The sequence below is a fragment of the Convolutriloba macropyga genome, chromosome 3, assembly GCF_964194025.1.
Source record: "Convolutriloba macropyga chromosome 3, txConMacr16.3, whole genome shotgun sequence".
In the NCBI taxonomy this organism is placed as follows: domain Eukaryota; kingdom Metazoa; phylum Xenacoelomorpha; order Acoela; family Convolutidae; genus Convolutriloba; species Convolutriloba macropyga.
In genome coordinates, this window is record NC_134470.1 from 77,498,899 (window position 1) to 77,526,552 (window position 27,654).

Sequence of the window (27,654 nt, forward strand, 5' to 3'; positions counted from 1 at the left end):
AAGCCCGACTAGCTTTGAATATATAAAAAAAATTCTTTTGAATTTGTTTTTTTTCTGTAGTTAACAAAACTTTATTTTTATCTTTCGATTTTGGTGGATTTTTTTGGAGGAGCGCTGCACGCAGTGTTTATCGCAAATCTCGCTTTTATTTATTTTTTCTTGTAAAGGTTTCTGGTGATCTCTGCGTTTTGTTATTTTTCTCTCTGTACAAAGAACGTTTCCCGAAAAGGTTCAAAAATGTTATTAAGGTTCAAATCAGTTCCCTCAGCTGGTTTCAAGCATAACAAAATTTTTACCTGAAAAAGTGTTGAAAAGTCTGACAAACGATTTTTTAGAGGAAAATCCCTAGCAAAAGTCCTTGTTTTCAAACAAAGTGTTTGTGTTACATTGCAAGTTTAACTGTTGGTTGCTTTTAGTTTATAAATTAAGAATAGATCAGAATAGAGTTTTGTTAAAAAATGGAATGAAAACGGAATATCAAATAATCATTTTTACACTTTTACATGCAAAAATTCTAAATCGCACGCATTTGTGGAATAAACATGTTCATGAGATTAAGGCTATGCCGATTGATAATCGCAATGAAATTGGGGAGAAATTTGGACTACCATTGAAATTGCTACTCGTAATGACCTAATAGGGTGTTTTTATCAGTGAAAAAGCAAAATGAAAAAAATGCTTTACATAAATAGCAAGTTTGTTTTCTTTCATTTTAGTTTTCCGTAGTTAATGACTGACTGAAATTTTAAAGCAGAATTTAAAAATGGATACTTGACTCTTCATTTATTAAGATCCAATTTTTTGTTGATTGAGTTTCTCCCAAACCTTATCGAAACTCTCTTTCGTGTTAAAAGTAAAGTTCCTCAGAAAGAAATTCGAATGTAATTTGGGTTTCTTGGTCCAGACCTTTAAAAAATCGAAGAAGTTCAATATTACAAAGTTACAATACTAAGTGATTTCAGTTGAAAGCATTTTTCATTCATACATCAATTATTTTTCGACCATTTGAGTTTTTGAAAGTTTTCTATCTCTTCCTCATTTGGTAGAAGATAACTGAGCGGGGTCGGAACATTTCGTGCAAACGCACATTATCGAACCTCCTTGTTTTCTTTAAAGTTTGTGCTGAGACATCGCTAAGACATCATCTCTTTTATGAAGAACAATTGCTTTAAATTGTGTTAACTTTTTTTCTGATGCTCAAAATATTTAGTCTTCTGCTCCATATCTTTAGAAATGTGTTTTTTGAGCTACTTACCTTGATGAGAAACTATTTCGCTAGTTTTTCAAATAGTGTTAATTCGTTCCAGTTCTATGATACAGTTTGAGCACAATCTTCCCGAGAAATAATTAGCACTGCACGCAGAGTTCATTTTAAAGTCCCACTTTTTTTTAAATTTTCTTGTAAAGTTTTCTGTTGATCTCTGCTTTTTATTTTTTCTCTCTAAATTTAACATGTACATTGAACTTATCTTTCTTTGGTTAAATTTTACCCTTGAAACCAGATCTGAATTATTGCCCTTACAATGATGCCTTCGCAAAATTGCCATCACTTTCAATTCCTTATTTTAATGATAGCTTTCACCTGTTTCTCAAAAAAGTTTCGCGCCTGTCAGTTCTTGTTTTTGACATTTTTCCAGGGGGGCTTTTGTTGTTTCTTAATCCGAATTGATTATTTGTCAAAAATTATAATTAAGCGCTTAACCGGTTTAGTAAGATTGGTTCATAATTACCTAATTTAGAGTCCGGTATCAGATATAATTGAAAATTTAATTGATCGCCAAAATTATATTGAGAGCCGTTTTCACAAAAATAGGGACTTCTATTCAGTTTAAAAACCGACCAAATTCAGCTTCGCCAGAAATTACAAGTTATAACTTCAAGTTTGGTTTATCACTGCGCGAAATTTCTTAAGTAAAGTTGTCCTCTGTTTTCCAGAATTTTAGAAGCTTCCTTAATTTAACTTGAGATTTGGGATTTGACGTTGCTTTTACGTTCCCCTTTTTAAAGTTCTGCTTGATACTTTCGGGGGAAAATTGTAGATTGAAAGTGACAGTCTGAAGCTAACTTGGTTATCAATCTTTGTTTGCAATATTTATAACTAGGCAGGTTATGATAAAGTTATAAATCAGTCCAGTAGTCTCAATATTAATATCAAGGTGAACTTGAGTTTATTTTCCCTCTTGTATTTTATCACTGCAATCTGAAATGTCATTTTGATTGCGTATGAACAATTTTAAACTTGTTTACGTTGTTTATTATGCAATCAAAAAGGTGGAGTCAATTTTGGTTTCACTCAAGTTTAGTTTATTTCCCCCCTTAATTTTGGGAGGAACATTTGGATTCGATCAGATTTTCTATCACAGCATTTTATAACTCATTTTCTGATAACTTTGAGGTTAATTATTAATATTATCCATAAGGTGACAATGTAAAGCAGACAGAGAAAATTCAGCAAAGTTATTTCCAGCTCCAGAAAAAGAGAATTAAGTCCCTGAAGTAAAAAATAGAATTTGAATATTTAGCAGAATCTTATTTATTTTAGCACAGTCCTGTTTGAAAGATTCGCAAAATGGCGGATTTAGATTTAGAAACAGTTTTCTCCGGTCGCTTTCGTGTTTGTTTATTTTTGACTTTTTGTAAATTGTTTGTTGGACTTACCGTCTGTTTTTATTACAGGTTGTTCAAACGTGACACTAAAGTGAACACAGGTGAGTGGAATCTGTTTATCCTGTTTATCCTTGTCCTTTTTGGGTTTCAAGACTCTTAAGATCAGACAAATAAGATTAATTAGCAACTTGGCTATTGTCCGATGTAATAGTTCTGGCGCCGAGATCTAAGCTGAAGATTATCAACTAATACTTGCGGCGCTTTAACTTTATTTATTTTTGGTGCTATTTTGCATAGCTCTGCTTTCTAAATTGCCTGTTTCTTTTTCACAATTTCAGCCTTGACGAAAGTTTTCATTAGAATTCACCCAACTTTCCAAATCTATTTGCGGATAAGGAGGTTTATACCGGCTAGACTTTTTTGTTAAGCCAATTTTGGCCGATCGGTACCTTTTTGCGGACAGACCGAAAATTGGTATAATTTAAAAGCTCTGGAAACTTTGTATCGGTTGTTGAGGAAACTTATTCATTCATAAGGTCAAAGTTTTCAAAATTTTTAACAAATTTTTGCACGGCTTTAGTTGATTTAATATAGTTATACTGAATTTTTTTTTCTGTTCAAAAAAAATAAACTTGACATCATGAAAATTCAAAACAACTTTCTTCATATTAATGAAAAACTAGTTGGTCGTCGACTGCAGGTTGAATGCATAAGAGAATTTTGCTGAAAAAGTGGTGAAAAAACTGACAAACTAATTTTAAATGAAAGTTTCTTGCAAAAGTCATTGTTTTCAAATGAAGTGTTTTTATTCCAATTCAAACTTAAACATTGGTCGCTTCTAATTAATAAAAAAAATCGGAAAAGGCGGAAAATCAAATAAATGTTTTTGCATTTTTATATTCAAAAATTCTAATTCGCTCCGATTTTCGCTCTTGAAAAACGATTCGGCCGAATCATTACTCCGAGTGACTTAATCCGGTGTTTTTTATATCGATGAAAAAGAAAACTGAAAAAAAAACGCATAAAGACAAATTTTTTTCATTTTAGTTGTCCCGTGTTTCATGACTCTCAGAAATTTAAATCGCGAAATTATGAAGTTCCTCAAAATAAATTCGAATGCAATTTGGAATTCTTGGTCGTGCGTTTGTGTCTGCTCCAGATCTTCAAAAGATTAAATAAATTTAATAGTTATATCTATTATTCAGCGTTTGGGTGCAGAGAATGTTCCGTTTGGTGGTGCTAGGACAATAGATCGAAAGCCAACATTTCGAAAGCGAAAATTGGGACATTAGATCGAAAATTAAATTATTCAAGTTGCGTATTGGTCAATCAGATTAGAGCGCTCTTCTTTTATACAATTTATAACATGTTCTATTGTGATATTTTGTTCGGTTGTATGTTCGGTTGTTTTCGATCTGTTGTCCGGTCACCCCGTTTGGTTGCCTGATCTTATATGAAAACATGCGTGTTGAACAGTACAGAACAATTGTCTGAAAACTAAACTTTGCTCTTAAATATCTTGATATTTTCTATAAATCGGAGAATGTTTATATAAGAAACTTGTGCTGATGTCTAAATTGCTGTTGAGGGTGTTAACCGATGAACTAGGTGTCTTAAAAAGTTTATGCTTCCCCATAGTCAAGCACTTATCCAAACAGTTTTCCTCACAAACCCATCGGTTGCCTGAACTCAGTATCACCAGTCCTAACAAACAACACCAGTTGACAACTGTTCAGTTTTCACCTTCGAAACGTCTTTCTTTTCCAACATTATGCACAGATTTAAGGGGAATAAATCTGAATTCTTTTTCCTTATTTCTTTTGGAAATTCACTTACAAGTTTTCGTGGTGTTTATGGTTTTAGCTAAATAGTGGATGATTTAAATTTTATCCTCCCATTGCAGCCCATTGCAGCCCACTTTTGCATGGCAATTTTATTTAGGGGGGTAATTCCTCAAAAGTCCTCTCATTGCAGCCCATTGCAGCCCATTCTTACATGGCAATTCCAGTCAGGGGGGGGGGCAATTCCTCAAAGGTCCTCTCATTGCAGCCCACTCTTACGTGGCAATTTCAGTCAGGGGGGGATAATTCCTCAAAAGTCCTCTCATTGCAGCCCACTCTTACATGGCAATTCCAGTCAGGGGGGGGGTAATTCCTCAAAAGTCCTCCCATTGCAGCCCAACTCTTACATCTTTTTACCCCCCCCCCCCGAACAAATTACCCCCACACTCTTACATCAATTTACCCCCCATAGACGAATTACCCCCCACTCTTACAACAAAATGGGAGGACTTTAGGGAGGACATTCGACCCGGGATGAATTTTACTTCACGGAAAACTTTGGTTGAAAAACAGCGAGAAAATATGAGAAAAATAGCAATCATCAAATTTTTCTGAAAAGTTTCACAATAAACATTATGCTATGAAATTTAGCATAGAAAATGATTTTTGTCATAGTATTCGATTTTGTTTTCGAGTTTTACAAGTTCATCAGGGATGTGGTTTAAGTACTAAAATATCAACGGAGGTTGCTCAGATTCACAATTAAAGTGTTTATTGTTCCAGTTTGGGAGCGTATTATCACAATTTTAGCGAGGAATTGACGGCAGAATTTCAGACTGGGAACGATTTCTATTTTCGCTTTTTCCCAATGAAAATATACTACGATGTCGGTAAACACGAACCTATATGGTTCTATATAGATATTGATCAGTCAGATATTTTTTAATCAGAGGTTTAGTTTTTTTCAGTTACTCCATATCAAGGTTAGTGTTTTTTATCAAAAAATTCTGTAATAATATTTTCTAACATTGTTTATTTTTTCTAACATTGTTTTGATGAGGTCGATTATCATGTGCAAACGCATATCAATGGTTTTGACTGTTCTAGCTACATTGCTTAAAAAGCACGTTCTTCGATTTCGTAGAAAAGCAAACTAGCCGTTGGTTTCTATTGCCCAGACCATCTCCTAACAATTATAACATTGTTGATTCTTCATATTTCAATTGTAAGTCACTAATTCTGTACTGTCCCGTCGTATCTCGAACGAGTAAATTTTCCTATTAGTATGCAAAGTCTAACCTCAAGCTTCCTTATTTGTTTTTCTTTCTTGTCATGCTTTACTGGCCGACGGCCGCGACGAAGTTGATAACAAAACACAAAGAAGAATGAGATCAAAAACTATTGGGATTCAAGTTGTCTTGAAATTTTTATGAGGCGCGGGGGTGGGTGGGGTGGGGGAGGTGGTGGTCAGTTTTTCAAATTCAAATTTTGATAACACGCACGCTCTTCAATTTTCGGAATATGTTTTAACTTTGTGCCAATAAGCAATTATACCAATATTGAGCATTCCGTTGATATGTTTTAGATCAATGGAATCGTTTAAACTTAGAAAAAAATGAGTTTTTAAAATATCAAAAGGTTTTTAGAAACTCTTTTCAAATGTCAGTATTTCTAATGAGGCATAATTTACTTGAAACACAGACCTCACTTTTTGGTTGCCTCCAAATTTTGGATTGTAATTTTTTAAAGAAACGTGTATAGTCAAATTTTCGAGAGAACAGACCAAAATTTTTCAAAGTTAGCTGAATTAGCCCGTATGATTTAATTAAAAAACAAACAGAAAATTTGTTTTGCTTTTGAAGGCCATTAATTATCCTAACTAACTATCCGATCAAAGTAGTCATTTTTAAATTCTAATTTCTTCATATCTGGATTGTTTTGTACTTTTGTATTAACTGCTGCCAATTAATTGAATTGAATTTTCCAAAAGAAGATAAAGTTTATCCAGAAGAGTTTCATTTCAATTTTGGCGGCCGATTTTCTTTAATTGAAGTATGGAATTTTAGAGCATAAAGCTTGAAAACTCCGTAATCACTTTCATCAACTTGAAATTTCCTTAGGAGTTTATCAACTTGAAACCTCCCTAGCCACTTTTTAAAGTTTATATTTGCAGCATTAAAATACTTTTTGGCTGAAAATTTTTTCGAATTAACAATTACCAGTGAAAGCACTGACTCACAACTAAAGAGGCGAGTCCAGATAATTTTTTCCCGCTTTTTCGCAGCAGCAAAAGCTGAGTGCACATTTAATATTTTTTGAATTTCAAATCCTTATCCCGTTCAAAAAATGAAACAACGAATAATGTAAACAAATTTTATAGCTTTTTGCGGATTGGCTTTGAAGTTAGGCGGATTTTTATATAGGCGATTTTCTTCCAATTTATATCTCTATTTCCTAAAATTTTCTGCAAGTTATTATTTCTGTAAAAAACCAAATAAGCTCCTTTTATCAGGATGTTTTTGATGTTTTTAAGCATTTTGTCGCGCTTTGTTAGTGCACTTTTAGGATCTATGACGGGAGTATCGAAATAAACCCCATAGTTTGAGTGCTTTTGTATCTTTTCTTGTTTGTTTGTATTTTTAGAGTCCATATCTTGGCCTTTGCGGCGTCATTTGACGAGAACTTTGCGGAAATTTCGACAAGAACAGACAAAAACTTCAATCTCTGACAACAACGGATAATATTACATACATTTATGAGTACAACATCTGCACTTTTTACCGAATATTTTGTATTAGTCTTGTTCTGTTTTTTTCGTTATCCTGCTAAGTTTTCTAACCCATGTTTTTTATACACATTTTCATCAGAAGTCATTTTTCAAACGATTATACAACTAATATGTTAATTTAATTCTTTCAATTAGTTTTACTTAGTTTGATGAGCTCCCATGGGTTGAAGCTCCCTCATACTCAGCTAGGTTTCTGGATAGCACATTTAGATACATTTTTGCAGAGCTGGTTTCGACTGGAAGTCAGGAGAACAATTTTTTTGATCTTTGTGCATTTATACTTTGGTATTTTTTGGAAAACTCATCTGGCATTGTAAGCTTTGAAAGTTTAGCCAAAAAATGTCAGCTCAAATGAAATGGCAGTCAATTGGTTTATGAACATTGAAAACAGCAAGACACATTGTTTATGAGAATTTGTTGATCTCCTTTTTAGCAGTTTTTGATTAGTATTTTTTCAGCTTTTCAAACTGTACATATAACAGTATTTCAAAATTTCGATTATTGATCTGAAATTTTGAACCAGTGGGTTTGGTTTGACCATTTTAATCATTTAAAGTTCATATTTATATAATTTTTGGAGCCCTAACATAAAGTTTTTCCAGCGAACTTTGATAAAAGTTGCCGACTATTTGAAAATTTTTGTGTTTCAGTGTGGTTGTGATGAAAATTTTCCTTCGTGTACAATTAAAATGATGTTTTTTTAGGTTGCGTTCCATTGTCAATCCACTAATTATTCTTGCCAAGAGTTTTTCTGTTTTCGTTTTGTTCAGCCGCGAAGCTTACAACTTCATCAATGGCTGTAAAGCAGATATTTATACCAAGGCCGAGTTCATATTGGTTTCATTTCCAATTTTTTCGAAAAATTTTAAGACAAGAACTCACTTTTCAGTTGCTTTTTTCTCCTTTTATGCTCATGTTTTCAAAACATGTGACAAAACTTGAAACGGAAATAAAACAAACGTGAACAGACTAGACTGCCTTTTACATTATAGATGGAGTGCGGAAAATTCTCCCAGAATAAGTACCAAAAGCTTTATAGGGTGGGGCTTTTTTTAATTCAGACTTACAGGTATTAGGAGGAGCAAATTAGAACACCAGTCTGCCCAAATGGAACTAAAATTGGGTTGAAATAGGCGGACCTTTTGTGTTTAGTTGTTTGTTCTTACATCAAGGAAATTAACTCGAATCTATTGAGAAAAACAACAAAACAACACAAATGCTCATAGTGTTCTTTTCAATATAGATATTGTGAGCTGCTTTGATAGTGATAACAAAACGCTATTAAACTTCAATTTGTATCGCCGGGTTCCATTTATTAAAACCTTTTTGAAGTTTTTGTCAATATTAAAAGCAAGTGTGGAGTTTAAATACAATTACTGATTTAGTTCAAACACAGTTTTATTGGATGGTTGGAGATTCAATTTAAAAAGGAGGAACTTAATAAGAGGGAAAAAATCAATTCAATGTCCCTTTAGTGGAAGAAAAATTGCTGCAATGCGTTGGGAAAACAGGATATAATCACCCCCCTCCCCCTCCCCCCCCCCCCCCCCCCCCGCGTCCCCTCTCAGTGTTAGGACATTTTGTAAAATGTGACGTTTTGGATCAATTGAGATAATGGCAACAAGTTGTTTGGTTTTGTTACATCAATTCTTTTCAATGTGGACTTGCTTTGGAGAAATATTATACTTTTGTAAATAAAGTCACATTATCTTATCTGCTTGTTATTGTATAGTTTTTTTTAAAATTTATTTTTGCAACAGATAATAAAATAATACAACCTCTTTGATGTAAAACAACAATATAACAATAACTTAGGATATTACCATTGTTTACTCTTTTATGGCGCTTCGTTTAATCTTCCTAGGAGTTGAAATATTGCAAAAAAAGGAAAAGGATATCATCCAACAAAAAAGTGTGGAACAATTATTTTGGCTCGGACTATTTTTTTTGTCACTGGTAACAAATATTATAGAGATTATCCATTAAAATGTTAGATATTACTTTTGATAAAAATGGTACATTTTGTTTTACAATACAATAGTAAAGGTAACATTATCGAGCTTATATTTGAAATATGATAAAAATTAATAACAATTACGGCTGAAAAATTGAACAGGAGCGGAAATTACGTACATGATTTACGTCAGATTGGCCTGAAAGCTGTCTTTAAGTAAGGATTAAACGTTTCCCGTATTTGTGGGAATTAAATAAATATTCTTATAGTTATTTTTGTTTATATTCTCTATCTCAGACTGTCTCTTATGAATTACAGTCAATTCCAGCTATTCTGTCTTATCTAAACCTGATCATCCCACTAGGCTAATCCGTAAATAACTGTTGTTCTATAGGATTATTTATTAACTGACGTTTTTGTTGTTGTTCAAGACTGTTTTGTTGTTTATTTTGTGACTTTTACCTCCGGCCATTTATCATTTTTAAATCTCTTCAAAGTTCCTGAGAAAAAGATTTGAGCTTACCTTTGAGAATTTCGGTTTTACCCTTGAACTTTTGCAGGTAAGTTGATAATTTGTTTATATTGATTAGGTTTAACATCTTTCTTCCCTCAGAAAAAAATATCAACGTTTTTATTTGGGTCTTGATTAATATAGCCGTCATAGCCACTTTTTTAGTAATTTTTAAAGATTTTTGGCTGTGCAGTTCACTTCACCTTTGCCGCCAAGTGTGATTAGACTACCTTGAATTTGGAACTACGTTTGAGCGAGAGTTAATCTTCATCTTCATACATACAGTTTCAACAGAGTCTAACCAGAAAGCTAAATGTTCGATTTCTAACTTGGTGTACTCACGCCATACCTTTTACCCCTCAGGCTCCGGTTTGATTTCAAAACCAATCTACCCATTTGAATATCTACCCAACAATTTAAAGATATACGGGTGGATACCTCGGCCCGGGTAGCAACATATGAAATGCAACTTTGAAAAAAAAAATCACCAGAAGTTATCAGATTTAGGACGATAGATTTAGGACGACTTAGTGCTGGACGAGTTTGGGAGTACTTTTTTTCCTATGAAATGTTTAATCAGAAACTGTTTCATGAGCTGCTATTCACCTATTTATATTCCAAAAAGTTGCCCCTTTTAAATGATCCATCTGCTCCTGAGAGATGATAAAAGTTTATTCAAAAAGTCTTTTACTAGTACACTTATGCTTAATAATAACAATGTTATGTTCAAAGTAATTACCCATAACAATAGAACCTGCCTCTTGCTGTTTACAGATCCAACAAATTATACTGAGAAAAAAAAGAATGAGGACGATTTTGAACAGCGACTGAATAATTGAGCAGCTCTCACAACATGAAAAAATTCCTTTGAATAGTAACGTAGGAGCTTTTAAAAGTTATTTTTATTTTTAGGAAGAAAACAATCGGAGGAAAATCTTATAATGTGATTCTTTAAGAAATTTGTTGATGTTTATTTCTTTATTTTGTTCGAATGGTTTGAAGTATTTTTTGTTTCAAGTATATTTAACCGTATGGTTATAATTTTAATTTACTTGTTGCAAAAAAACAATAATTTGCCAACGCATTTAAATTTGAGAGATATTTGAGAAGCTAGCTTTACCTGAGCTCACATGTCAAAAAATTTGGGACAAAAAACTTGCATACTAGGGCTACTATCTCATGATCAACCTTTTCCTATGCCAGCTATATCTCGAATTATGGTCGTTGATTCCCCTTGGGAATGTCAAAATAGGCAAGAAGTATGACGTCATAAATGGGCCACATGTCCAAAAGGAGTTCTAGGGTTCGAAATGTTTTTGTCTGAAAAAATAAACAGATACAAAAAAGGTCAGCAATAGTGAACAGCGAAACAAAGCAATCAGAACAACTTTTGCGCCTCTATAACTCAATCAATGATGTCCACAAGTGAGATGAATGGCATGTGCCAAATAAACAAAGAATCAGACTGTTTGATGAACACAAAAAAAAATTCGGATCTTTTCCGTTTGTGCCCCCCCAGCTTAGTGGGCGCATATTATTTGCACCCCCAGACGCCCGTGCCCTATTTTTACAAAATAATTTACTATGTCATGGTACGTGCTCTGTAACTGGGGGCGCGAAACGTACGGGGGGGGGGGGGCACAAACGGAATAGATCCAAAAAATCTATTGGCTTCCTCCTGTCTTTATTCATTCGCCACGTTCCAATTATTGCTTGCGTTATGGCGCGTGTTCACAATTGCTCCTTTTTCTATGATATCTGTCAGTTTATCCTGGAAAAAGTCCCTCCGAACCCTAGATCTCCTATTGGGCATGTGGTCCATTTATGACATAATAGCCTTTTCATATCGTGACGTTGTGATCTGGTTACTGAGAGGTGCATAAATCTTGGGTTTTTCCTCAATATAGCCCCAATACCATAATGGGGGTTTATTACTTCATGAGGGACTATAATAGAAAAGACCCAAATCTTGCTTTGATGCGAGAACGGGAAAGCTGCCTCTTGACAATCACAGAATAAATTTGCCAGAACTATCAAAAAGTCAACCCCATTCTTGAATGGATGTACGAATTGTGACTCCCAGTATAGTGCTTGTGACAAACAAGCGAGCGCAATAAAAAAAAGTATTAATAAAGTTTTGATAATTTTTTACACAATACGATTTTTTGCGGATCAAATATGCTCATTTATTTTTTGCTTTTAATTCTCCACTTTTTTATTTACCTTTTTTGTTCTTCCAAACGTCAATTATCTGTTCCAGTTGTGTTTGTTAAAACGAGTCGTTTGATCCAAATTTCTGCAAAGCTTTCATGCAGTTGCAGGGTAAAGGTATAAAACCCCACATACTTTTTCCAAACCAAAAACTAGATCTCAATATTGTTTTTCAAAACAATATTTTTATCTTCAGTACTAATTTTTATCAGGACCATAAGCAAAACTTTTATTCTTTTGCAAAATATTAGATCAATTAGAAAAAAAATTGACGAATTTATTTTATTAATAGATGGTTTAGCCATTAAACCACCAGTAATTTGTCTCACGGAAACATAACTAGCTGACGATGGCGATACTGGCTGCTACCAATTACCCGGTTATCGAGAAATGGTAACTTGTAATAGAAACACAAAGGGAGGGGTGTGTCGATTTTTGTTAAAAACAATAAAGGTTGGCACCTTATTTCCAATTTTAGCAACAGTCACTGTCAAGAGTTGAGATTTCATTTTAAGTTGAATGATAATAACGTATTTTTCACAACTATTTACGTAAAACCGAATACCTCAATTAAGGGGTCAGATGTTGGATCAGTCTTTCAAGTCAAACTACGGAAAAATCTCGATGACTCGTTTGTTGTATCAAGAACGGATTTCAAAATAAGTCACGTGTTGAACAAATTTATTGAAAAACGAAACAAAAATAATATTTATTCAAATCTCTTACAGTTTCATTCATTAGTTAACGAAGTAATTAACGGCTTCACTCCCACAAAATTTTTCCATCACAAAAAACGGGATAAATGGGTTAAAAATGAAGTTAAAAAATTGGCTGCACTTATCAATTCTCTCTATCCAGAGTTTCTCTGAGAAAGAACCAAAATAAAGAAAAAAATAAATACAACCAAATCAGAAACAAACTGCAACATTTAATTGAAAAGAGAAAACGCCTTTTCTATCAAAATATGTTTGATTTTTAAGCTAAATTGAATACAACAAATTTCATCCAAGTGGTACGAAATGTAGAAGGAAAAAATGGAGCCATAAAAAAAGTCGATGAGTATTGTGTTGAAAGTTTTAGTGAGTTTTTTGCATCTTTGCGAGCCCAGCTCGCCTCTTGTTGCACTCATGCAAAATAGATTTTAACAACCCAAATTCTCAATGGTACTAAGTTATGCTAAGGAAACCACAGTGGGGAGAATCGTAAGTTCTATGCCCAAAAAAAATTCAAGAGATTAGTTTTATTTAAGCAGTGCACTTTCCAGAAAACTTTCCTAACTCCTGTCCTTACTACAATTTTTAATGATTGCATCAATCAGCGCTTTTCTCCGTTGTGTCTAAAACATGGCATGGTTGGTCCAATTCATCAAGGTGGTGATACAGAAAGTCCCAGTAGCCTCAGACATATTTCGCTTTTGCCAGTGTTCAGCAAAAGGCTCGAGAAATTTTTATCTGAACAACTTTGCAGCTTTTTGGGAAAATTAGCAATATTCACTTACAGCAGCAATAGGGCTTTGGAATGAAAATATAAACTGTACATGCCTTGCTTAATATGACTCCGGATATTCTGAAATCTTGGGACATGAAAACAGCAGTTAGAAAGGCGGTGGATCAAAACCAACTTCTTGAAGTTCTTTTAAGTCTAGGTTTCAGTGGGCCAAAACATGTGTGTTTAATATCATACCTATTATCAAGAAATCAGAGACTTAGAATAAAAGGGAAGGTCTCTAAACCAAAATCTATCGACTTCGAAGTACCACAAGGCTCAGTACTGGGTCCCTTGCTTTTTATTCTTTACGTCAACGAAATAACAAGAGCTTCAAGTCAACTAGATTTAATACTTTTTGCTGACAATGCTGTACTTTTTCAATACCATTCTACTAAATAGATTGACTTCCAGAATGGTATTAATGACATTGCTCTCCATCAATTGTAAAAAAGTTTTTTTTTGGTTCTTTAAAGTTCTTTTCAGCAACAAAAACCTTGATTGCTCTTTTTTTCCAGAACCTTGATAAACAACAAGACGATTGAACAAAAAGAGAAGTCGAATATCGTGGCAAAGTTCTTGGCAGAGAGTTAAAATTCACTGAACACCTTCAATACTTTATCATTAAAATGAATAGTTTCATAAGCTTTTTTTACCGACTGCGAAAGATACTGACTTGCCAACAATTACTCTTATGTTACGAAAGTTATGTACAGCCAATTATTCACTATGTTGTTTTAATATAGGGCACTTCTTGTAAAACTGCATTGTGTCCACTTGAATTAAAATTGAAGCATATGCTGAGAATTGTGCTTGGATTGAAAAAGCATGATTCAGTCAGTAGTTTAAGGGAAAATTCCATATTCTAACAGTTAAAAAGCTTCACTTGAAGGAATTATTGGAACTGGTAGTAAAGACCTGTAGACGTTAAAGACATTTAAAAGAAATAATTTTAATAGTCACGCCTGTGAAGATCAACTTTTATTTAAAGTGAGAAATAATGCGAAGTCAATAAAACCTCTTAACAACAAAACTGGAAATAACGCTGAATCACTAAGTGTCCGGGTCGGAATTTTTTTAATAGCAATGCTAAAGCTTGAACCTAATTATTCTAAACACATAATAGAGTTATAAAATCCAGAAAAAAGTTTTCTTTTTTCCACCGTTAGAAATTACCTACAAGGTAATGCTGACTTGCTTTCGCTTTTCTATTAAACTACCCATATTTTGTCCTCATATTTATCCATTTTTTCCGTTATTTAAATTTTTCCCCCAATGCTTCGTTGCAACTAGAAATTTTTCTTAAGTGCTTGTAGCAGGTCACTGTTAATTGCCGATGAAAACTGTTTCAAGGCATCACTCGACTAGGCTATATAAGCCTTATGAGGTCCTCTCAAAATTTAATTGATGTGTTTGTAATAATAGAAATAACATGTACTTAGATTTGAAAACCGAAATTATTTTTTCATGAGGGCCTGTAACAGTAAAGATCCAACTCTTGCTTTGATGCGAGAACAGGAAAGCTGCCTCTTAACAATCACTGAATAAAGTTGCCAGAATTATCAAAAAGTCAATCCCATTCTTGAATGGATTCTTGAATGGATGTATAGTTCCTGTGACAAACAACCGAGCATGATAAAAATAAGTATTAATGACGTTGTTTTGATAATTTTTTACACGGTACGACGTTTTGCGGACGGCTTTTATAAAACTTTCTACTTTGCACAGTTTTGTACGCAGTTCCGTACTTTCGCTGAAAGGTTCATGATGTTGAAATGGCTACCGTAGATAAAAATTGCTAAGCAAAATGAGCGGTACCAGATAGATCTAAAATTCTGCCTGACAAAGTAAGCTTACATGTAATTATGTAACAAAAAACCAATGTGATAGCTTCCTAGTTGCAATAGCAATTTCATCTTGTCACGTTTTTGGAAAGTTTGGATCCTTTTTCTCGCATTATTCGTTTGTCAGGATGCGGCCGGGTCATCATCTTTCATCTTTTAAGAGCGCAAGCAGATAAAGCCTTTGTAACAATAACGAGTATATGAAAAAAACCATTTCTCAAAATTTGAAAGAATCAGAAAGCAGTTCCAAATATGCATCTATTTTTCTCAACATGGTGAAGATGTAGTACGGCCTATGTTTATTTTCAGTTTGAAGTAATTAATTTTTTAAAACAAGAATGAGCCTTTTTGCTCAGTAAAATTGAGTTTAGTTAGTTGATGCTTAAAGTTTGCACGAGTTTAACTGGGTTTAACTAAAGTTTTCTTGGTGAGAAAGTTCTCTGTTGATTTTTGGGTAATAAGTCCAAGATAACTCATCATAGCTGAGCTCGAACAGAACGTATGTCTTAGATTTCCAATAGCTCAATCTGCATCTTGCATCTTTTAACATGATAGTCATTCGCCTTTCAAGTTCTTTTTTCTCGATAGATAGCTCTTTTTTTTCTGATTTTTCCAAGATAGTCGTCTTTACAAGAAACATGCAAGATCTATCGACTAGTGAAATTTGAGTATAAATGTGCTCAGGTTGCATAGAAGTGAAAAAGCTGTAATGAACCACGGCGAATCTAAAAGTATTGTGGAAATTAAATTTGTTCATCCGTGGCTCTTTTTTTAAATCAGTGTTTTTTTGCAAGGGCAAGATTTGTTTGCATTTTTTCGCGGATGGTCGTATCTTGTGTTTTAATTTAGTTTGTAAAATTATTTGTTGGCTTCTCTTTTGGTGTAACATATTTTTCAAACAATAAAAACTTGATTTCCGTTGCATTTGAAATCATGTTTTTTTTTACTTCCTGAGTGGCGAAAACCAAAAAACTATAATGGCTACTTACATTGTATATAGCAAAAAAATAATGTTGAACATAAATAATACCATTAGGTGCAGATTTTTGCTTTTTTGGGTCCAAAATTTTGCTGCCGCTTTATGTCGTCATTTTTTGGCTTTCAAAATATCACAGACTTGATCAATTCTATTCTTATACGCTTTTATTTAAATCATTATCTCGTCTTTTATTGCAGAAATGTAGGCACAAAACTGACACTGCCATTTTCTCTAGTAAAAGAAGACGTTCTTATATGATTCAATAAATGGCAGGTTGCAATTTGGTTAACTGTCTATTGGTTTTTTTGGGAATTAGTCTGGCGATTCTTGTTTTAAATATTTTTTGTACTTTTGCTGTGTTCTCTCCCACGGGAAAAGAGTAGGAATTTTTCAGAAAATATTTTTATTCGGAGGTGTGGGTGCCATCTAGCACCAGCCAGACAATTTGTGATCAAGAATTTAAAAATATGTATAACAAAATTGACGCCTTTTGTATTCGCTGAGCAAAACGTAATTTTCAACAGCTTCTGCGGTTTTCAGAAAATTTGATTGATCGTAAACACAGACTAATATGGTCTCAAAAAGTATTGTTAACTGTGTGATTTACAGAGCAGATTGGTTATTTTTCACCTTGTTTTATTTTTGATCACAGTTCACTTTTGTATACACAAAACAATTTGTATAACAGACGTTTATTATAACTGATATCCAGCATAATTGAGTTAATTTAACAGACTTGTTGTATCATTTTATAGTTAATATTGATGAACTTTATCAAGTTAGTGTCTCTCATCAAGTACAGCATTTTGTCCTACTTGGAATACATTGCTGGTCCTGGCCGGGTCGATATCGAATGGTTAGCTTGTAAGAATTTGCAAGTTTCTTGCAAGTTCTTACAAGTTAACGATTCGACTTGCAAGTTCTTACAAGTTAACCATCTTTTGCAAAAAACTTAAACTCTTACAAGTTAACCATTCGGTGTCGACCCGTGTGATCTATGTAAGTAGATTCAATATGACTGACTGTTCGAAATCGCCTACAGCTGGGATAGGCAAATGTTTGTCTGGAAAATTTGCAAATGCAACAGTGATAGGCAACTTTTTGCCTTTTCTACTTCTATTAATTGTCTTTTGAAGTTGATCTTAGACAGTTTTAGCGTTATTAAAATTGAAACCTGCCGTGAAACTGTGGACAAAGTTTTTGAAAAATTTCCCAAAAATGATCTCAAACAATAACGCACGTCGCAGCTTCAAACATCCCCGACTGAACTGCAAGTCAAGATCAGTAATGCGCCAGTCTAAAGGCAAGTATACATGCACAACATATCAGTACTGTGCACGTCTAAAACAAGTCTGAAGTCTTTGTATATATCTCAAACAGGCAATCAAACTTTAAATTTTTTGGAATGGGCAAATTTTCAAGAACGTTTCCGTCAGAATTTCATTTCTCTTCGGCGTTTGTCAATTAAAAAGCAAAAAGTTAAGACGTCTGATTCAGTGCTGAAAGCCGAATGCAATTTCAACAGTCGTTCAGTCTATGATAGAACTTAGATTACCTTATAGCGTTAATATGATACTGATATTACACACACGCATATCTAAATCTAATAACGTGTTTGCATAATCATTTCTATATTAAAACACTAGTTTTCTACTATGTACCCAGCTCGTGTGTAAGAACTGGGAACGGCCATTGTCTAATAATTAACAGTTCATTTGCGGATTTTTGTTTCTCTTTCTCTTTTTTACTCGTATTCTTTACAAGTTTGTATTTATCCTTGTTACAATTAACTTTTGACCCGACTCACAGCTGGATGGAAATGGAGGGTGAATCAAGTCAACTGAAGAAGCAGGTGGATCAATTGCAGAATTCGGTCACAGGGTTGATCGCAAAAAACAAAGAACAGGAAAGTAAAATAAAAAATCTTGAAAAAATGCAATTTGATATGAATGAGCGCCTCAGAGCACAAGAAAGGTACACGAGCAAAGACTGCCTAATTATCTGCAATCCGCCTTTCGATCCAAGAGATAGCAAAAATGTACTGAAAAATACCTTGAGATTTTTTAGCGATTTTCTGAAAATAAATCTCACTGAGAGCAGAATAAAAGCATGTCATATTTTACCGGGAACTGCTAATGGAGATCAATATGACTAGGTTATTTGCAAGTTTGTCTATTTGGACGAGAAAGACAGAGTGTTTGGGGCAAGACAAAAGTTAAAAACTGCAAAAAACAGCCTGAATAAAAAACGTATTTTCTTGAATGAACGACTACCAAAGTTTGAAGCTGAACTTAGGGCTGATGCAAATAGACATGGCTTCATTACTTCGACAAAAAATTGTTCCGTATCTGTATTGGTGAAGCGATACAACAATAATACTGGCTATCACAACATCAATCAAATTAGCGATCTTGAAAATGTCAAAAACCCGATCAAACGAGAAAACCAAAAAAAGGAAATACTGCCTTGATGATGACGAGAAAGTTGATGATGACAGAGAGAAGTCACTTGACTTCAAAAAAATTTTTAAGTGCTGACTGAACAAAAAAACAAGGACGTTTAGTGAACAAATTAAAAAATATTTTTGTTTTGTGCTAATTTTATTCTAATCTTATTGGCATTTTTGGGAAGCAGTTCCTATTTTGAGGCCCCGTAAAAGAAAAGTATTCAATTAGATACGTCAAAATTTCTAGATTTTTCTTCTTTTTTTTTAAATTGATTTAGATTAATTCTGATTTACTGTAAAACAAAAAATGTGACAGCGATTACGCGTCACATATAAATATATAAAGATAAGTGTATAAATTCTTAAATGTGAAATATAGTAACTGACTGGGATTACGCGTTACTACGACCAAAAATCAATGAAAAAAGAAATTGTTCGCACATCGGATTTGATGGCTGCGATAAAGCGCCTATTTAAATTCGAAGATGTCGTTTCTTTTTATTTCTCTCAATCTGAAAACAGGATCACCCAAGATAAATCAAGTATATCAACTGATTGCTGCGATTACGCGCTTGAAGTTGTTAAACTTGTAAACTTTCTCCAAATACATGATCTTAGAAGTAAAATTTTTATTTTTTTTTCATCGTTTTCTTGTTTTTTTTCTCCTTTTAGGCTAAATATTTTCAAATATTTTAACAAAAAAAAACATTATGTCTACGATTTAGCTTTTTTTCGAATAAACAGTTTTTTACTCTGGTAACCAGAGTTGTTTTAACTCTAACGTCATATCCGCTAACACTTTGCTGCTACAATCCATTGAAGACAATGGTCGTCCCACTTTTCTTCCACTTGTACATATCATTTTAGTACAACAAAATGCAAAAGCTCTTCATGCTTCAAAATATAAGATCTATATACAAAAAATTAGATCAGCTTCAAATTCTAGTAAACAGTTTAGATAGTCTACCTTTAGCCGTCTGCTTAACAGAAACATGGATAAATGAAGAGTATGACACTGTTTGTTTGCAACTAGATGGTTATCAAAAAATAGTCACAGTCAGTAGGGGTGTAAATTGAAATCGAAGTGGAGGAGTTGGTATTTTTCTGAAAAATAAAATAAAGTTCGAAACAGTAAGCAGGTACACCAGCAATGAGTGCCAAATTTTGACACTGAAATTTTGCTATAACAATTTAAAAGTTTTTTTAACTACAATATACGTCAAACCAAACACGTCCAACGAAAAACTAAGCACAAGCCTAGGAAACCATTTTGAGAAAGTTGTTATTCCTGAAAACTGTATGTCAGTTATATGTGGTGATTTCAATATAAATCATCACACCGTTTCCTCAAAGTTGAAAACATTGCAAGAAGCCTTGCTGTCTTTTGACCTGCCTTATGCAGAAAAGGCGAACTGCACTAGAGAAACAAAGACTAGTAATTCTTGTATTGATGCCGTGTATTCCAACGTAAAAATTGATCTGAAAGTTTCACAAATTACGCTAACAGATCTTTATACGCTCTTTTTTGGATTCTCGGGACACAAATTGAATCATTCAGAAAAAGAAAATGATGATGATCGTATGATACAAATGTGGACAAAACTTAATGATTCAAACGTAATTATTAATCTCCAGTTTTATATGCAACATGAATTACAGAAGTTTGAACTAACACTTGATCAATTAAGTTCTGAAGAAGCCATGAAAAATTTTCAGTTTCTCTTGAATAAATGTGTTGAAAAATTTGTTCCTACAAAAATTTGTAAAGGTACAAAAAATAAAAAATTGTGGATTGACAACGAAATAGAACATCTAGCTACCAAGAAACGACAACAATACCAAAATTTTATGAGAACGAAAGACAAAAACGATCAACTCAAATTCAATGCACTACGTAACAAGCTACAAAAACTGATCAGAAGAAAAAAGGAAATGTATTATCAGCGGTTAATGAATGCAGATGGTCAGAAAAACTCTAAATCTTTTTTTGACTGCATTAGCAGATTAAAAGGCAAAGTTGCATCGCAAGATAGGCTCAATAAAGAGACAGCTGATAAATTCATAGACTATTTCTCTACAGTTGGTAAACCTTAGCATCAAATGTTGAGTCTAAAAGTGAGAATATTTCTAAAAGCAGTAGTATTAGTGTACAATCAATGCGACTAACCAGGGCCACTTCGCTGGAAGTACGGGAAATAATAAATAAAATGCGAACCAAATGTAGCTCAGATTGCTTTGAACTGAACAACTTTTTTTTGAAGAAACTCGAATGGGTAATTGTGCCAATACTAACAAAATTAATCAACAAATGTATCGATGAAATAAGTTTTCCACCTTGCCTGAAAGAAGCTATCATAGTAGCAGTACATAAAAGTGGATGTCCAGGAACCATCTAACTTCAGACAAATTTCTCTACTTCCAACTGTTGCAAAAGTCTTTGAAACATTTCTGTACAACAAAATATATAATTTTTTTGGAAGTTTTTGATCTCCTTGATGCAAATCAATATGGTTTCCGACGACAAAGAGGAACAATTGATGCATTAGCGCATTTTTTTGAAAACTCTGGGGACACTTTAGAAAAACAGCCAAAGTGCTCGATAGGTTTGTTTCTAGATTTGAAAAAGTTATTTGACACGGTTGATCATAATTTACTACTTAAAAAAATTGCTAACATAGGTTTGAGAGGCCCAATGCTTGAAATTATGAAATCTTACTTATCTGACAGAAAACAAATTCTTAGATAAGGTGCTGTAAGAACGAGTCCAAGAACTGTTACGTTTGGCGTGCCGCAAGGTTCAGTTTTAGGACCACTACTTTTCATCATATACGTCAATGACATCAGACAACAATGCAGCTGCTCTACAATAACGCTCTATGCCGACGATACTGCTCTGCAGCCAAAAAAAGTGCAAATGAAGTTCTTTTTCAAAGTGATATTGACAACATCGGCCTCTACTTAAGCGATAACAAACTGACGCTCAATGTTGAAAAAACGATTAATCTAAACTTAGGTTTTAAAACTATGATGAATGTTCTAAGACTGAACAATGCAACCCTTAAAAAGAGCAACGAAGTAAAGTATCTAGGCGTTTTGCTGGACAACAAATTGGACTTCAAAAAACACATAAATAGCGTCGCTGCAAAATTGACCAAATTTACGGGATTGTTCTACAAACTGAGGTTTATATTGAGCATTAAACAATTAGTTTTAGTATATAAGTCTTTTGTTCAACCGGTTATACAATATGGAGTGCTTATTTACGGAACTGCAAGCATGACAAGCCTGAAGTTTATCGAAGTGAAAATTAAACGAATTTCGCGAATTATTTTCAGGAAACAAAGTCATCAATCAACAGCGAACGAACGGGAAAATATGGAATCTTCCTGGTGAAAGAGCTACATAATTATGAGCTTTTAAAATTTTTAACCAAAACAATTAGGCGGGAACATAAAAATGAAGTTTTTAACAGGTTTATTGGGGATTCAGAGCTTGTGAGGCTAGATGAGAAAAGAACAACAAGTAAGAATCTAAAACCTAGCAATCAATTTACTGGTATCAACCCAAAGAGAATTGGAATACGAATAAGGAAATTGCTAAATTATATACTTAATTTCGACTCAAAATATGTTCAATTTATAAAGAGTTGCTACAAATCTGGAATTAATACACACCACCATACTTTTCTTGAAAATTTTATACCAGGAAATGATATCATAGAACTTTTTTATTAGTTTTTTTTTGAGCAATTGTCTAAAACATTATTTTTTTTATTTTTATCCTTTTACAAAAACTCAACTGTTTCCTGACGTGTACTTGCTGTCACTCAATCTATTTAAACATTAAAAACAAACCAATATCAACACCCTACCCCCACCCCTATTTGCTAACAAACTGCTTCCCAAAGGCATCACACGACTAGGCTTTTTTGCCTTTTGATGACCTTTTGAGTATGTAAATGTAAACCTCATTGAACAATGTTGTTTGTTTATACATACTTGAGAACAATTTATTATTATTATTATTATGATATCCATTTTGATTTGTCTTGGATTACTCACGCGGAAGCTCAAATGTGAACAAAATTGGCAAGAATTTAGCTTTGGATATTTTTTTGCTCAAACGCTGAGATTTCAAACCTGCATTTCAAATAATTTGCTAAATACTAAACTCCAATTTAATATTTGAACTTAAATATCGGGCTGCATAATTGTATTCCTGGAAGCGGAATTATCCGCTTTTCGTCTTTAATTCTTTAAGCAAATGCAGGCATTCAATTTTAGCTTTTTTGGAGCTGAACAATTACTTTGAAATATGGTAAAATCGAAATCGTAAAATGAAATGGCTTGCATTAATTGTTGTCTGTTGATTGATATTTTTGCTCCCTTTATATTACAAGGGGGGTGGAGTGATTTCTGGATAAGAAAAAAGAGCGCTTTCCTTTCCACTTTCCAAAATCCTTGTCCTATATGCACTTTTGTGTTCCATAATTACATGAACAATTTTCAAACCAGAACCTCATCTCAAAATGTGGAAATGGGCTTATTATTATTATTATTACCTCACCCAAAAAATAGAGCAAAAGTACAGAAATTTGCAGACCAAAACTTCCGTCGTGGTTTAAAAACTGCGTGAAATCTTTTATTAAAGACAGATTATCAAAGCTTGCCTACATTTTTGCTTAATTATGTCTAGGATATTTTTTATCCTTCATTACACTAGACACTCTATACTTATTATTCTTTCTGAGGTCAACTATTTGTGTTGATATAACCGTATAAAGTGCATCCTACTGAAAATAAAGCACCCTTTCTTCAAGTTGAAACGAGTTTAATAAACCCTGGGTGATAAATCTACTAACCAAGGCAGGGTTTGCAAAGGTATGTCAGTCCACTCAAATTTTTACCCGAAATGACCGCCATATTTCAGTGCTGAATAAATATAATTACAAGATTGTCTTTAGAATTTTTTTGTATTGTAACAAATATAGAAAAAAAGTATTTTATCATTTCAAAGTATAGACATTTCAGAGTACTTATTCTTAGTAGTTTTTTTTACTGTGACTTTTACTCTGGTTTTATTCAGATCTCATCAGCATCTGTGCCTGCAATTTAAACTTGTACTATCCGAAAGAAACATTCGCTACTTCAGAAGTAACTTTTATGTTTATCAGAATACGGAACCCTAAGAACGTTACACTTCAAAAGATTGTGTTACTATTGGCATTCATCCTTTGAGCATAAACCAATGATTCCAATTTGATAACGTATTTGCTTTCAAAAAATTACTTAATGTTAAATTGAGTAACCATTCAAAAAAAAAGTTTCATCGGTTACGAAAAACTTCGAAACAAATTGTTCTCCCTGCATTTGTTAGATTTGTTATGGAAACAGAACCCTAATAGCAAAACCAGAATACATTCATCCTCAGACATTGAAACACGTTTTTTGAGAGAACATTTGTCGAGACGTGACGCTCTATTTTAAAAAGAGGGGAAATTATAGAATTTGATTAGAGCAAATTCAGCACTCAGGTAAAATAATTTGTTGAAGAGAATAACAAGACTGTGTGTAAAGTATTTTCACTTTTCTCTGATTTTGAAAAGTACAAGGATGCCACTTTTCAAAAATAACCATAAGGTAACCAGAATGACGGACAATTGTTTTGATTTTTAAATGCAATAAAAAGGTTGATCAAAACTATAATGTGCATTAAGAGAAAAAATTTCTTCACTTAAGACCTGAAAATATCTCCTGAAAGTACTCCTGGAATTCCTGTGCAAAAAAGCTAAAATAGACTTTAAAACAAGATCGAAATTATTAGTTTACCTGAGACGAACAGTATGAGACGAAATGTAAGTTGTTATTTTCTTTGTTCTTTCAGTTTCATTTATATTGTTTTATAAATGTCAACAAATCTTTTTTAAACCATACTCTCATACTCTCCTTTAGATGCTTACATGATTGCTTAATTTTTTTTAATAATTCGACAAGATCATTATATCATAGTGTTAACAGAATAATTGTTATGTGATAAAAAAACTCTGTGCATTTTAGCATGAAAAATTTTGATTATATTATAGTAGAAAAAAGCATCGCAAATTTAAAAGAAGGGTTGCATTTTATCGTTCGAATATTTCTAATCCTATGGGACGATTCGTTCAACTTAAATAGATGAAATTTTGAGTTTGAAGACAACCATAAAAAACGGGCAAAGCTTACATAATTTCGTTCAAAAATCGATAACCAGCCACAAGCTTTCACTTTTTTTCTCCAAAAGGATGATAATATGTTGTTTCTTTTGAAATTTTATAAAAACAAATGACCGTGTGTGGTGACTTCAACATACATATTCTAAAAACCGAATGTAATAACAATAAACATTTCAAAAGTTGTTGAAATGTTGAGTCCTATGGTTTGCAGAGTAATAATGATGAATCTACAACTTATTTCCGTCTCTTGTACAATCATCAAATCAACATACATAAAACTGATCCGGATACTAAAACTGAGAAAATGTGCTGCGCTATATGAAGCTATAATGGTTTCCCTAGGAAATTTTTTCCTGGAAGAACTTAAATTTATCGGTCGGACAGTTTTTATTGAGATAAGTAAATTGAATTTAAAATATCTGAAATAGTCGAAAAGAGAAAAAAAAGACGCAAAAAATGGTGAAAAATAAATCCTACGCAGCTGTCAACTAATTCCGCAAAGCAAGACTTCAAGTTAATTTGTTTTTTGGTCGCAGTAAGGATGTTTAATGTGAAAAATTAACTTGTGTACGATTGGCACTCCCAAACTTGTCCGAGAATATCAATGACCTATGCTTAGCTTCCAACAATATGGCCTGTAGTTTACTATTTATAATTTTCAACAATCGTTTTTCCACAAATAGGTCCAACATATCATCAAAAGTTTCCTTAAGCGGAAAACAATGCCCGATCTACCCCCACAGCAAGAAAGCAATTGCAGTTTTTCTAACGTACAGAAACAAATGAATAAATGTTTGGACGAATATATATGTGAAAACCAATAAAGGTTTGAATATAGTAAAATCTATGGGCAAGGTAAGTCCAAGTGGTCTTGATTGCACTAGTGTTCTTTCTCTTCGCTAATCTGATTTAGAGGTAAGTGATTTACTGTCAAATGTTTTTAGAGAAAGTATGCAAACGGGCTTTTTTCCTGAAATATTAAACATTGCAGAAGTCCGATTACTATCCTCACAAAGCAAATATTTGAAAAATTGAATGCATCATTGACTTTACAACTTCCGCAACAATTATGACCTGATGAACAGTTTCAGCATTGTTTTCGATTTAAGCAATCATGCACAGCGGCATATTATTAGGAAAACAAAAATAAGTAGAAATATCGGTGTAGCAGTTTTTGTTTATCATCAAAAAGTCTTCGACATTGCGAATCCTGTCATTACCTGAACGAATGGAGATATGGAAAACTTTGGTTCAGAGTTAGTCCCCTGTGCTTGTTCAAAAGTTAATTGGTTAACAGAAAACAGTATTTTTCAAGCTTTTAGGATCATCAGTTTTTTATCATTCAATTTCGTGTCAAAAAAAGGCCTGAGCTGGGCTTACTTTTGTTTTTTTTTTGCTCTAAATTATTGAACTCTCTTCTGGTTGCAACAATTTAAAAATTTTTGTTTTTGCGAAACAACAGTGTTTTTCAAATCCCGAAATTCTTCTGATCTTTACATAGTCTGGAAACTAGGAGAGTCTTAATCAATGGTTTGAAAGAAAAAAGACTGTCTTTGAACGAAAAGAAGTGCCAACTTGTGCACATTTTCAAAGTATCTTGATGAAAACGTCTCTACATTTGGATCATTCCTGCAGAGGCAGGAGAGTTTAAATATCTTTGCGTAGAAATTAACATGAAAAATTTCAACAAACACATCACTGGTTTTGTTAAGAGATTGAACTGATTTTACGGAGTGGTCGTTTTTAGTCGGTGGTTTGTATCGAAAAACTTTTGTACAAGTTTTATCTAACTAATGTTGAACCGGCAAGTCGAAATGTTTTGATTATTTGTGGTGCCACGACATGAACTACCCTAAACAAGAATTTGAGAGCTTTAAAACATCTAGTTTGGGCAGTTTTTGCAGCAATCATGATGATATTCTATTCTCTATTTTTTATTCAGAAAAGTATACTCTGTTTTTGAATTTTACTTTGTAGAAAAATCCAAAAAAAAGCTTTTCAACAATAAAGGGGTTCACGTCAATTTGCTTTAACACACATTTTTTGACGACAGAGATCTTCATACTAGGAGTAGTTTCAAAGGTATAGTAAAAAATAAAAAAATAAATGGTAAATATTTGAAAAGTCATTGGAGAATCGGATCAAAACAGTCTACATCTTTTGCGTCGAAATTGACAAGCTAATAATAAAAATTTGAATGAGTTTCATCTTAAAATTTTCTCCGTACTTTTTTTGATTACTACACTTTCGGTAGAGTCTGTTTTCATAAATTTTGTTTTTGAAGGTAGATTGAGGTACATTTTTAAACGGATATTATGCCCTCATTGGCGTTCTTATTGATGTATAAAGTGAGCACACAATTGATTGACAGTTATGACTCACGAACAATTTGAATTATTATTTATTTTCTTAATTATGATCTAAAATTTTGTGCTGGAGAATTGGAATGTATTTATTATATCTGACTTATTAACTTAAACTTTCTGGTTATGAATGCAATTTACTTTTCAATTCGGTAAAAAAAGCCCTTATAATAATGGATTTTCCACGCAGAAGTAATTCTTGTTTTTTAAAAAAAATCACTTGTGTTACGTGACTTAAATTTGAATGCTCTTTCATTAATATTGCAGTTTCCATCTAATATAGATTTAAGGGCCCCAAAAGGTAATTTTCATTGATTAAAGCCCAAATACAGAGCCTCAATTTATTTGAATTTTTTAAGGTTTTGCAAATGTGATCATAACTAAGATTCAAGTACTTCGGGCAATAATTTTATGCTGATCATTTCATATATGTCTAAGCAACAATTTCGATCCATTACTTTTTTTTCATTTTCC

General features: G+C 33.1%; 1 protein-coding gene across 2 annotated transcripts in view; it reads left to right on the forward strand.

The window, feature by feature from the left end:
- Positions 1-2,023: 2,023 nt before the first annotated feature.
- The window catches only part of LOC142336477 (adenosine receptor A3-like), a 72,587-nt gene continuing 46,956 nt past the window's right edge, over positions 2,024-27,654 (forward strand). The window contains exon 1 of one of the 2 annotated variants that reach the window (XM_075385350.1): positions 2,024-2,708. The gene's annotated coding sequence lies outside the window, so the exon portion shown is untranslated. Of the gene's footprint in view, positions 2,709-8,871; positions 9,691-27,654 lie in introns of those variants that run through there. The other variant, XM_075385349.1, reaches the window with a different exon arrangement.